The following is an 11553-nucleotide window of genomic DNA, read 5'->3' as shown; positions in this document are numbered from 1 at the left end:
AATATGTACCGCTTCACAGTCTCCATCTTCATGTAGCCCGAGTGCAACTGCATTTCTGGCATCTTTCCTACATCTGCATTGACAACGAGATGGCATTGTTTCTCTGATCCATGCAGTATTTATAAATGCACTGGGCGTGATTGTGCAAAATCATGCCAAAAATGCAACAAAGCTGTACGAGCTGCATTTAATTCATTCACCAGAAATTAGCAGCAATGGCTGGGATGCAAGCATATGCAGCATTCTTCAGGAGTTAGCACTTCCTCAGACATACCTCTCTATCATCTGATGCTACCGATATTTGAGAAATTCTGATGCTCAGATTGATGACAAGTATGTAAGGAGGGTCGCTGAGCTTGATAGTTTGTTTTCAGAGATTTTGCAAGTATAAAGTAGGGAACATTTTTAGTGAGATTCTCTGGGGAAGCTGTGGTGGTATGTCCAGCCTTCCTTTTTACAGGTCTTCGATTCTTAAGGTGGATGATGTCATTTCCCGTTCATTCTTTCAAGGGAACGTATATAAGGTCGTTATTCATATGCGTTCACTGATGCAGTTCTGGTTAGAATGCCATGCCTCTAAGAATTTAGATGCGGGTCTTCCTTGTGTCTGTCTTGTGGTGTATGTGTTCTTTCCCAGTCAAAGTGTTGTCGTTCTTTGCCGGTATGTATGAAAACTAATGATAGTGGGTCTTATGTTTCGTGGCCAGTTGTTGTTCATGTATCCTGGTGGCCAGTTCCCTGCTAATTTGTCCGATGTAGTGTGTTTTTCTACAGATCTTGCATGGTATCTCGTAAATGACATTAGTTTTGATAGTGGTGTCTAATGTCTCCTTTAGGATCATCAGTCGACAACTTAACTGTGTTGGAAGGTTTATGGTCTCCCAGGATGCCAAGGCGTCTGGGTGGTCTGGATGTAATTTCCGAGATGCCATTGAAGTTAGGTAATGTAGCTGTAGATTTTGTTTGTGATGTGTCTACTTGTTTGCGTTTGTTTTTGAGGAAGTGGTGGATTATGTTTATTGGTTACCCGTATTTCTGGATAACGTTGTATAGATATACTTCTTCTTTTTGTAGTTATTTATTGCTGAAGTGATATATAGCACGTTCAAATAATGTATTGATGCAGTCCCCAGTTTTTAACGTGTTTCATATTAAACTGCTTCTGAAACGCAGGCAAAGTGTACAATTTCTCTAACAGTCTTTTTTTTTGCAATCGCATGTCGATGCTGGGAACAGTGCAGATTGATTTCCAGCGTGATACTCACTGTATTAGCAAAACATATGTTGAATCTTATTTTATCATATTGAAATCCATAGCTAAAGAACACGTTGATGAGACTACAATAGGAGGACTGGACTCATACTGTTCACCTAATTCAAGGAAGGAAACAGTTCAATATGTTTTAACAGAATATTACCTGAAATGAGCGGGCTATATATTTTAGGGAAAAAAAGATTGCAGACTAAGCTTTTCCGTACCGCATTAAGATGTGATCTAACTCTGAGATTACTGACATTAAAACGGCTTGATTGAAACGTGCACTGCCCTGAGGGCTGTTTAAAATAATAAAGGTGAAGAGAACATTTTCACTTTCAGACGCATCTAGAACCGAATAACACTGTTTGGATATTGGACTAACACTCGTTAAGAAAAACATGATTTCTTTTACCCTCGTATGTCATCAATATATCTGTTTGACTCTCCGATGACGTGGTTAACTATTTTTAAGGTAAATGGGAATAATATCTAGTTGAACAAGGGAAGTTGGGAATGTGGATCTGAGTTGCAACCAGATCAGCCAAGTACCACATGAATGACAGAGCAACCTGAGCGATCTGAATGTCGTGCGCCTCTTTCTATTTCATATGTCTGCAAATTGCAAGGTAGAATGTTAAACTTTCGTTCTTGGAACACTTTACAAATCTCTTCGAATTATGCATAATTTCAATTTTTTATATGTCTGTTTATTTTGATGATGTGTTTCTACTTTTCATTGCCATACTGTTTATGAAAATTGCAAAGGACAATGAACTCATCGCCATTCCTTAGAATTCCTTTATGCATGACAAGCTATTTTGAGTTTCAAAACACATGTTTTCTCGCAGCGACCGTCAGTTCATTTTAACTTCTCCCTTCTCTTTTGTTGTAACTTGTGAGGATTGTGGAAATCAGAATAAACGACATTAACTTAGTTGCTTCTAGCTACTAATTATGAAATATGTTCAAATATTTTGAGCAGACCGTTCTCTTCCAGAATCTGTCAAAACAACGTCACGAAGGTCCCTGAACACGAATGGCTCAGCTTTTACCGTCTGGGACTTGTGTACGATGAAACCACCATTTGAAATTGTTTTAAGATATTTTGATATTTCATAATTATTGTTGGCACTCTTCTTCACCAGAGATTTTTGAATGTGTAACCAAATGATCAACCAAAACCGAGTGATGGTCCTGCATTCTTGTCACAGTAAATTGATCAAAAATATTTATATTGTTTCGCTCTTTCACTTGCACTTAAATTTGCGATGATACTGATCAGGTCCTTGAAAACTGTGACCTTTCGACTTTTACCAGTCAGTACCTTCTGCCTTTGGAAATGGCAGATCCAATACGACAGCGGATTCTTTAACCTTATATTTTTTACTGTTACACTGTTGTCTGTTGTACATGTGTACTGTTGTCCATGCTCTTCGTCGGGGACACACAGAAAGTTGAGTTGAAGTCAACGTTAATTTCACATTTGAACGACTTATGACCTTTTCTTTGTCACTGTCAAAACCCAAAATATTGGACTGAGAGAACTGAAGCTGCAGGTCTCACAACAACCAGCGTTTTTATTTTTCCTTTTCAAAAAATACCTCACTAGCCTTCCAAGGAATTTGGATATGTAACTGACAACGTTCCATGGTTCTGCTATACAAAGCCAATCTATAACACTGATCTTGGATGAATGTGAAATAATTACTTTGGTATGGTTTCAATCCAATTGCTCCCATTTATTTTAGTTTTGCTGCCGAACGCTCTGATTCTTCGCCACATAAATTTAAGTAGTCACATCCGTTAGAGACTGAGAGGTCAGAACATCAAAGGTAAGTGTAAAGACGCTGAAATGGAGAGTTGAATGAGCTTTGTGTTTTTCCTCGGCAGCATATCTGGCAGCTGCATTCTTCTGTTTTTTACCATTATAGGAGCAAATGCAAGGAATTATAGCAAGTCTGAATTCATATGACTTAGAGGTGGATTCATGCCACGCAACTTGAGTTGTGACATGAACACATTTATTTATGGATTGACTTATTCCTCGTTAAGGGAAGAACTTAAGAGTTCAATGTAATACGCTGCCAAATAAATACTTTGATTTAGAAACAGGAAAACTGAGAGCACCTGGAGTCATCTCCTCGCGCTTTTGGTGTAATACTGACAACTACATCACATATTCTTAATTAAATGTATGACAAGTTCTGTGGAAATTCAATAAAGCATGATTGATAACATGTCAACACTCGTCCAAAATTTCTGTTGCCTCTTCTAAAACGTCTGGCAACTTTGAAGACACAAATTACATGAGGGAAACCATGTTCCTAATCGTGTTACCGTTTGACATGTGATGAACAAATCTTTCCTGATTTATAATTTCTGTAGTGATTCCAGCCTGTAATTTCGGATTTTACTTTTGCAACCTCTTTTCAGCAATACCGTTGCAATATTCCAATATTCTGGCACCTCCCCAACTTTTGCTAATTAAAGGAAAAAGCAGAATTTCTTTAAAGTATATATTTCCCTCAACTCCCTTTTTCAAGGTCCTTGAATGAATGTTATCTGGAACAAATTTGTTGTTCAACTTCGCTACACCTTTTCATCAAGCACTTCTTCCTCATCAAATGCTATGCTTTCTTGATAAATACTTCCCTATTGTCACTGTACTTTCGTTAGCATCTCGCTCGTTCATAAATAGTTGCCTTACACTTCTTACAACATACAAATTTCTTTGCAATCAAACTTAACATCGTGAATTAGAATAACACCAAAACGGACAAAGAACAACTCCATGTTACATGCTAAACTCTTAACCTATCCGTCTGAATAGTTTTCGAGAGTGTGATGTATGAAAAATCACTGTGGGACAGGCAATATCAGAAGAGCAGGATAATCGACGTTTCGGGCATCAGCCTTTCATTGGGAATTCCTGACGTAAGGTTTGAGCCGAAACTTTCGATTGTCCCGCACCCCCGAATGCTGCCTGACCTGCTGTGCTTTACCAGCAACAAATACTCGACTCTGATCTCCACCATCTGAAGTCCTCACATTTCCCTTTTCAGAGTAACTGCATGTTCTTTCAAAAGTGCAAATCTATCCATCATCGAAACCCAGCATTAAAGTAAAACAATGTTAAAGTTATAACTAGAAACCTTCTTGATCCTTATTACTGCCTTAATACGAATTAAAATCCTCTCTATGATTCCAATGCTGAATTTTATGCCGACACCAAATCCAAGAGTAATATATATTTGTGATTTATCCAAATCCAAAATATAAAACTCGTCGATCTCCTTCCTGGAATTCAACATCGTGTTCTTGTTTATCCAACAGGCAATTCTAAATCTACGTAAAATGCATTGCTAACTTTGAACAGAACTCAATCCCTGACCATTCCTCTGAACCAAGTTTTTATTGTTTTTCCTAAAATCGCAATCTAATATACAATGGAGTACTGAACATAAGTATTATCCCAGCTTTTACCAGATGAGAGGTCATCCCTTAGGTGATTGATTTATAATCTTGAATCATAATAGCAAAATTACAAATTAGTACGGTATACCAATTGGTCATGTATGAATCACTGCCATTCATCTCAAATCTGAGACTTTCATCAGACTGTCCTTTTTTTGGTAAGGATGACTGCGAATGAGAAACGGCTGAAAGGGATGTTAAGCTACAACTGGAGAAAGTACATATTGTTTGATTTTCAAAATGAACCACACTGCACACCAAGCTCCCTGACCGCCACCCACCCCCCCCCCACCCCGTTATTTCACTCTCTCAAGAAATAATAGTGGTTTCCATGTGTTGCCACATGTATCCTTTGACAGATTAAGATGATAGATGTGGTGTCGTCCACGTGCATGGAACATTGATGAGGGCGTAAAGGAGTGACGACTCTAATTTAAAATAGAATAACTGACAGGTGTGGAATAATACACCAGCCTGAGAGATTAAAGGTGATTTGGAAGCTTGTTTGTGTTAGTGGCCGAATTATTTCAAGATTTAACATTAATACCTGACAGTCGTTTCTTCAAGCAACATTGCTGCTTACTATGACAAACGTCCTCGTCGTAGGAAACATCAACGAGGCGAAAGTATTCAGTAATGATGCAGGAGATCAGAGTGAATGGTCTGGCGTTGGAATGGACAGCATGTCAGGCAGCATGTGTACAGCAGGGCACTCGACATTTGGGGGTAAGGGGGCTGATCGATAGATAATTGGAATGGAGATTTGGGTGGAGGATGGTAGCTCGAAAGGCGAATGTTGGAGGTGAAGGTGTTGGGATATGATGATTTATCAGAGGGGAGGGTGCAGCTGATGGTGGACATTTCAAGAAGATGATGTTAAGATGGTTTGGTTCTGGCATAAAGTGTCGTATTTTTAAAAAAAACTTAATTTTATATGTTTATATCTATATAAAAATATTTACTATATTTTGAGTGTCCCAATGAAGTGCCCCCCTGAAGGGGACGGGTGGAGGACGTCCAGGAGTGTCAAGTCTTTGTTGAAATGGGAGAGGGTTTTATTGGGTTCTGCCACAGGGTCGCAGTTTTCTTTAGTGCCTACACCCCACCGCCTTTGTCTGACCACTTCACTCCCCCCCCACTTCCCAAGGAAATGCAAGTCCTTTGCTACCGCCAAAGCTTAACGAGTCGTCACCTGGAGGAAGAACTACTTGTCTTCCACCTTGCCAGTCTCAAAACACAAGTGAATCAACGTCTATTTCACCAGTTTACTCATCTCCACTCACACCAACTAATCCAGGATCCAACCCTCCCTCTTGTGATCGCTCACTTGGACTGTTCGAGCTTTTCAACTTCCTTTGCACCTGTCCACTGCACCCTCCGCTCCAGTCTGACACCGCTATCCACCAACATCTATGAACATCTCTCGACTTCCTCACTCCCATATCACAGGACTCAGCCCCTCCCATTTATCTCTTCGCTCCTTGTTCCTATCCCATACATTCCTGATTAAGAGCTTATGCTCGAAACATCAACTCTACCGCTCCCCAGACGCTGCCTGATCTGCAGTCGTTTACCAGCACCACAATATTTGACGATACAATGTGAGAGAGATGAGTGAAAATTTAGTGATTTCCTTCTTTCTGCTCTCGTCGTGTGATCATATCTTAATGACTTCGTTTAAAGGTAGAAGTTTGCTTACACTTTATTTTGTTATGGAAGAAAGCAAACCAGATCCCAACTATCCTCAACTCAGCCTAGTACAAAGCATTTTATAGGTTGGCATGACCTAAGTTCTGTACTTTTTGAAACGCAAAAGTCATGCGCTGGAAACTATGTGTGATTCGATATGTCAACAACAAAGCTTTCAGCAAAACATGCGGTATGTTTACAGCATAGCTAAAATAACACAAACACACACAAAACGATTTAGTAGAACTCGAAACCTTTGACATACTTAACAAGGTAATATATTGACCAAGCAATCGCCGTCAGCTCTGTCACTGTGGCCACATTCACCATAAACATGCCTTTTGCAAGTGAACTCGCGAACACAATTAACATTCTCATCAGCTGTTTCTATCAAGTTCAGGAGAAGAAGCACCAAAACAAACGTTCTCAGCCTTTGATTTCGAAGAGGAAGCCATGTTGTCTTAGCCCTCATTCCAGGATCAGAGAATTCACCCTTTCAGCTCAGACAGCCTGGAAAAAGCCATCAAGAGAACCAAAATAATTACGTTAGATTTGTGTGCGCTTTATCGGGCTCAATTACTTTCGTTTGTCTTACTGGAAGGAAACGCCTCGGGAAAGATAAACGTTGTTGGCCTGCTTGAAGGAGACGTTTTGGTATCAGTACAACGATAAATGTAAATTTATTGTAGCTCTCTGCAAGGTCCATAATCTCTTCATAACATTGACATGAGACGAAATCTGCATAAAACATAATTGCGAAGCTAATTAAATGTCATTCAAGATATAATAATTTACAGAGCCGAAATTTCAAGTGTTCAAAAATGAAAAATCGTGAATCCCAATACAGCTCAATTATCTTACAACGAGATGATTCGTCTTCGTTTTCAGATGACGTTAGGTTAGATGTAACAATAGGTTACGACAACAGTGATTGCATTCTGGCAATCAATGCTTCACTTGTATCATCTGTATTCAAACAATGACTGCTGGAACATCAATGCTATGCATCCAGTTCCTTTATCCACATATAGAATCTAAAATCTAGACTCGGGCATAGACTGCATCGTGGAACAGTCATCGTAGAACCTTCGAAACTGTGCATGAATCTTCGTCTTTAATGTCAAAAGCCACGTTCAGTCCTTTCTTTAGAAATCCTTTGTTTTGCGTCTTCTTGTCGTTATGTTTCTCTCTCCGTCTGTGTCTCCATGACCCCATGTGTCTATTATTGATCACTCCGAACACGAGACGATGAGGAAAAACTGAAGTCAGGAATTATAAAGGTGGAAATAAAATAAAATGTCCGTGAAATGTAAGCAATGAACATTAGCTGTTTGGAAGCATAGAGTGAAGAAGGTTAACTGAGAGATTAGAGGGGAGGAGATGAGAATATTGAACTGAAGGCAGAGTAACAATGTACAGATGTACAGAAAGAAGAAACAATTCCGACCAGCCCAAAAGTGAATCCTACCAGATGGGGATCCTTTGTTTCAATCAGCACTGTACTCTGGCCTGAGCTGTGTGCGTGTGTAATTTGTTTGACGTTGTAAATATTGCATTTAGGTAATCCGTATCAATGGGTTAACGTGATGATCACCTCAGAGGCAGAGATTGACAATAAAGTGGCGAAAAATATCGCGATGAAAAATGCAAGAATTTCACCATGCAAAGACATCATCACAGATTTACCACACCCAGGTCCACCTCAGGAGCTGCACCACCACACTCCCCCAAAACCAAAGTGCACAATCACTGATTGGAGACATGGGCCCATGGACAAACCTCACACGGACCCAAATATTGATTGAGCAAGGTGGGGTACTGTGCTTCGAGCGTTCGAATGTCTTTCTTACTGCTGAGGACGTTGATTTGGCTGCAAATGCCAGCACTTTTCCGAGGCAGCAGAATCGAGAGGAAAGCTGAATGTCTTTTTTTTTACTTTTGTTTTGATGTTTTAATTCCCCCGTCAACTCTTGTGTTCTATTTCTCTCACATTTTTAGTCACCCTCTCCACCTCTGTATGTTTCCCCATAAGGATTCTCCACAAATCACTGGTTTTATGAAATCCTGCCGTTGCCTCTCCTCCTTCTACACTCCTTGTTTCTGTCTCTCATTCCAGGTCACACTTTCTGCTTCACAACCTATATTACTCCCCTCCCTACCCCCGTCTCCTTTTGACCATATCCCTGACTCTGCTTTCTCTACTGTCCTGGATATAAACTGCAGCTTCAGTGGATCATCAATGAGCGAGCCGCTCGCGATGTGGAATGGGCCCATGATGAGGGATCCTGTTTGGCTGTGGTCACTTCAGAACCTGAAGCAAACTGAGTGTGGTAATGAGTCCCCGAAACCCGGGAATCACCTTCACGATAATCACAGAGATGTTATCATTGGGTTGGCCTTCTCACTACCGACATAATACGAGCAAACAATTAGTAATGGGTTCTGTGTTGAACAGAAAAGTTCTTACTTTTTACTACTGTTAAGCATGTTTTATGTTGCAATTTTGGGCATCATGTGCCGCATTTTACCAAACCAGTGAACAAACCAGGAATTCTATGATTCTCTGAATGAGCGGTACAACGTATTTTATGTGAAGAATTTGTGACTGCTTTTATTTTGCAGATGTGCTTTGATTAGCTCCCCACAGGCATTTAAATAATCCACTTACCCGTCAAACCCGAGCTGCTAGATGCCAACTCTTTTGTTTTGGCTGTCCAATTCCAATTAGCTTAGCTTCCGTACAGTAGAATGCATTCACAGATACATTATCGCAGATTTAACTTATGGCATTCAGATGAAATTGTATGAAACTTATCTGTATGTTCGAGTAAAATATTTAAAAATTAAAATGAAAACACATCTTCATTGTGATGGTTCATTTTTTCCTGTAGAGGCGAGGTGTTTTAAACATTTGGTGCACGTTTAACACAGGTCAAAGCAGCAGAACAACCAGACACAGCAACAAGTGTTCTCAATAAAACAACGACGTAATACTGGGTCGAACAATTCAATTAGTACATTACCTGGAATCATAAACAGTTCAAGTTTGGCTACTCAGTTCAAATTTTAATCAGAATAAAATGTACATTTCAATTCAAATTTTAATTGCGTCCCTTGAAAGTCTTAAAAACAATGACCCAATCAGATGCTCTGGGGTATGAGACGGGGGATATTGAGCAGTTGAAAGGAGGACTGCCAAGTTCTTGCAGATAACAATCTTCTTGAAAAAATATATCTCAGGAAAATACCTTTTCGATCTGCGACCTGTGACACAGAACGTCCAAACAAGGAAAAAAAGACACGGAAAGATCCGAAGACAAGAACCTACAACTGCCTGGTTTTGAGAAAAAAAGTGTTATTTTGTAAAGCTTAATTGGGAGTTTTATCTGAATAGTATTATCGAAGGGAACGTCAACATGGGTAATAGAAATACATTCTCAATCGTGGATTGTTAATTATTCTCTCTTTTACTTCAAAAAATAAGTTCTTAATTTTTACTTTGTGTGGTTCTTGACCAATCGAATTGTTGCAGACTCCTGTACGGCATAAATCGTTTCTGTGTTGCTGGTTTATAGTAAGCAGGAAGGTTCACGCTGTGTCGTAACGAGTCTAAACAAATTTGGCAATGTAATTGTGCATCTGTGCAGTTCGTTGAGTGCACTGGAGATTTGCACCATTCATGACCTGGATGAAGTGATTCTCCCCGCCGCGATCTGAATCTCCAAAAGCAAAGCATATCACGAAGTTCACCCTCATTCATAGCTGTCAGGATTCGAACCTGCGTGGGAATGCCCCAATGAATTTCAAGTCCATCGCCTTAACCACTCGGCTACAACTACAGATGGACTGTGCGCGCTTTTATTTCCAGGTCTCTCCCTCTAGGGAGCTTAGCAGTAGTGAATCATTGTTTGGTTTATTTGAATTCAAAAACCACAGCTTTCAAATCGATGAAATGTCGGGACAAAGTGGGTCTGGGTGTTCCACCCCGATAGCTGGAATCGATATTCAGCTTAAAAGAAGGCGGACATTGCAGGAAAATACTGAGCAGGATCTCGGCTGGGAAAAGGCAATTCAACGTTTCAGAACTTCTTCAGAACGTTATCAGAGCTCCGCTTTCTCCCAGTAGTACTGGCAAACCTGTTGACTTTCCGCAGAATTTTCTATTTTTCTTTCAGTTTCCCAACATCCACAGTCCTTTACATTAACCATTAAAACAATACAGAAATTCCGTTGCGGTTCTGGATAAGATTCCTGTTGGGGAACATTTTCCTGATCACATTAAAAACCCGGAGCTATGTAGGAAAGAAAACAATGAAGTAGGAGCAATGAGAGATCCAACCCTGGGACGTCCCAAATCACCAACCGTTCGGTTAATGGATGAACGTGTTGACCAATTACGCAACAGACACGGGTGAACTGACTCGTTGCACGATTCATGAAAGTCTTTTCACGAATTCAAACTTCAGCCTGCCCCTCCCAAATTGATTGTTGTTCTCTATCAGTTTTACTATTCCAAAATAAATCCTGGAACATTCACTGTAATGAAATGGCAACAGTCCTGTACCCTCTGCAAACACATCCATGTCACAGAAACCAACTTTTCTACAACCGGAGTCTTGCTTTCTTCGAGACTTTTTGGTAACTTGTTTGTACACTAGTTTTCTCGTGGTCCTGTAGCCGTGGCGAGGTTTGAATTCCTGACGCGCAGGAACGAAAATCCTTTCAATGTCTCAGATTGGTTCAAGTCCAGAGAACAACAGAGTCAACGTTCCAGCCTCTTAAAGACTAACTCTGTTAAGTTGGACAATCTATCCTTCGTTCTCCTCAGATTCCGCTTCCCAAAGATATTCTAAAGTTTCCCAAAGCTGGAGACATGAGTTTACTGTTATTTTTCCTTTTTTTAAACCTGCCAACTGGCGATATTTTCCCAAAACCTCTTGGCAATCCTCCGCCTTACATTATGTCCAGCGATGAGCAAACCCCTTTTGTCGAGAAATTACTGAGGTTGGGATTCTTCTCTTTGGAAAAAGGAAGGTTAACTGAAGATTTTCATGGTCTGTTTATACTGATGGGTGAGGGCGCAGTGCGGAGGGGTGGGTTGATGTTCTGGAAGAAATGTTGCCAACGATCAG

At 40.1% G+C, this 11553-nt stretch overlaps 1 non-coding gene across 1 annotated transcript; it reads right to left on the bottom strand.

Moving 5' to 3' along the window:
* Positions 1 to 10178: 10178 nt before the first annotated feature.
* Positions 10179 to 10260, bottom strand: trnas-uga. The gene has a single exon. It is a non-coding gene; the product is annotated as a tRNA-Ser (tRNA).
* Between the last annotated feature and the right edge of the window lie 1293 nt (positions 10261 to 11553).

The sequence above is a fragment of the Chiloscyllium plagiosum genome, unplaced genomic scaffold, assembly GCF_004010195.1.
Source record: "Chiloscyllium plagiosum isolate BGI_BamShark_2017 unplaced genomic scaffold, ASM401019v2 scaf_2943, whole genome shotgun sequence".
Classification (NCBI taxonomy): domain Eukaryota; kingdom Metazoa; phylum Chordata; class Chondrichthyes; order Orectolobiformes; family Hemiscylliidae; genus Chiloscyllium; species Chiloscyllium plagiosum.
The sequence above is the reverse complement of the archived record's forward strand: the minus strand, read 5'-3'. Positions and strand labels throughout refer to the sequence as shown.